We start from the raw sequence: 2531 nt of genomic DNA, 5'->3' as shown, positions 1-2531 counted from the left end.
ACTTTATCTCATTTAATCCTTGCTATAAGTCAGTATATTGTGAAGATGGGATTAACTCTCCCCTGTCTACTTTTGAATTAATCAACAAAAGCTTGAATACCCCTACTTAGCACTAGGTGGGGGAGCTTGCAAGCTACTTAGAGAGCTCCACCCTTTCAACTCAATCAGTCAGAAACTTGTGAATCCTTTGTGGAGAATTCATACCCTCATAGTACAAGAGGTGGAGCCTACAAACACTGCCCCCCCTGGGCAATGCTAAGCAAATTTAAAGATTGCAATTGATCCTGGTAAAGAGGAGGAACAGGAAGTGATGTGGAAAAAGCACTATAAAAGCCCTGAACTTCCTCTCCAATACACTTTTTTTTCTCCTTCAGACTTGGCTTTGGAGGAGCTCTAGCTTGGGACCTTAGCTTGGGCTCTGACTCTTGGACTATTTCTGATAAGACTGTTCTTGGATCTTCCCCTTTGGATTATAATGTGGGTGAGTGAAAAGGTTGACTCCTTTCCTGACTTCGAGACAGATTAGTTTCCAGAGAGGCCTCCCCATCTTGGGAGAGACCATGTGGTTATTCACCACCAGTCCTAAGGCTAAAAGGCCATCTTAACTGAGGGCCCCCCCAGTGGAAGACTAATTAGCCAAGCCTGAGTTGAGCCAGGTAGCACAGAAACATTTAAGGTGATAAGCTAGACTGTTTACCCTTTTTCGCATTTTCTGTTTTACTCTATTTTGTAAATAAAGCTGATAAATAAAAAAGTCATTTTGACTTGAGTTATAATATTGGCGACCACATTCTCTTATATTTAGTATAACCATAAATTTAATCCTTACAATGAATAATATCATTATACCCTTTTGAGAAACTGAGGCAGAGAGCAGATCAGTTTCTTGCTTAAGATCACATACTTAGTAAGTTTGTAAAGCTAGATTTGAACTCAGCTCTTTCTGACTTTGGTCCAGTGCACTAATAATTATCCCACTTTGTTGTCTATAGGCAAATTTAATTCAAATGTCTAAAATTGAAATTTTTATCTATTATTTATTTATGTGAAGTTTATTTTTATTTTTAAATCTCTCATTCATATATACCTCTTTTATTTTTAAGAGAGTGTTGACGTGGAATCTAGAGACCCCAAACTTGTAACCTGGTGGGACCTGATGAATCCCAAGTTTTAGGACTAGCTTGTAAGCTGGAGACCCCAAAGCTTGTACTTGTTCCCTGTTTCCATGAGAATCCACCCTGAAGATTTGGAATCTCAGGCTAGCAGTTTCAGACTGAATAATGGACCCTAAGGTAGAAAAAAAAAGGGGCGGGGGGAGATGTGGTACAATGGGAGGAGCTTCTAAGTGTGTGAATAGAATCAGCTCACCCTCATTCATTCTTTAGACTTTAGCCACCAGAAATAACGTCACCCCACCCAACTTAGAATTAAGAGGGATGGGGGAGGTCTGTTACCCACACATGATAGTAAGTAACAAATTAAAAACAAGGGACTGCCCAAAGGGCAGTCCAAAACTGTGTTGAGGCTGCCATTTGTCCACTTGAAATTAGAGGTGGATACAGGAAGTGACAAAAGATGCTATCTTTTAAATATGATGGTAACTTCCTGTCGAGGCAGTTGGCACTTTGAACTTGGTGTTGAAGGATCTCTGGTGAGACCTCAGACTGCTTCCCTTTGAATTGTCATGTGGCTAAGTTAGGCTGACTCTCTTTCTCTTCCCTTGGCATTTCTGAAGGTTCTAGCCTTAGGGAGGCCTTTCTTCTTGGAGGAGGCCTTGTGGCTAGAAGCCTAGTTTAATTAACCTTTGTGCCCCTCTGCTGGGGTCTCTAAATTCCTACCGGTTTGGGCCTTTGGTCCAGGCCAGAGTTTCTCTCTCTCAATTTCCTTACCTTCAACCTTCCAAATTGTAAATAAACCACCATAAAAGTCATCCTGACTTGGCTCTATTTTATTTTGAAATTGAGTTAATCAATTTCTGGCAACCATACCTTAAATATCTAGTCTCCCTTCTTATATAAGTCAAAAAGAGTCACTTAGCTTTACCTTAGGGTCCATTATTCAGTCTGAAACTGCTAGCCTGAGATTCCCTTCAGGGTGGATTGTCACAAGAACAGGGAACAAGTACAAGCTTTGGGGTCTCCAACTTACAAGCTAGTCCTAAAACTTGGGGTTCATTGGAACTCACGAGGCCACAAGTTTGGGGTCTCTAGGTTCCATGTTGATAAGAGTTTATTTAGTTGCTAAAATATCTCTAGATTATAATGTTTTGCAATATACTTTAGCTCACTGTGATAGTGCTTAAATAAAGCTTTGGAATCAGTTGCTTTGTTATTTCTTTCATTTTTAATTGGCATTCACAATCACTGGTGTTTGCCAGAGGCTATTGTGTTTCTAAGCACATCTAAAAGCTCGTGGGAGTTAAAAATAAGAATATGAAATGTAAATAATATTACCTTGAATCAAAGCCCTTACACAGATTCACATGGGGAGGAAAGTTATATTTTCATTATGTTTGCTATATGGTCTCCAAA

The sequence above is a fragment of the Gracilinanus agilis genome, chromosome 4 (genome assembly GCF_016433145.1).
Source record: "Gracilinanus agilis isolate LMUSP501 chromosome 4, AgileGrace, whole genome shotgun sequence".
Classification (NCBI taxonomy): domain Eukaryota; kingdom Metazoa; phylum Chordata; class Mammalia; order Didelphimorphia; family Didelphidae; genus Gracilinanus; species Gracilinanus agilis.
The sequence above is the reverse complement of the archived record's forward strand: the minus strand, read 5'-3'. Positions refer to the sequence as shown.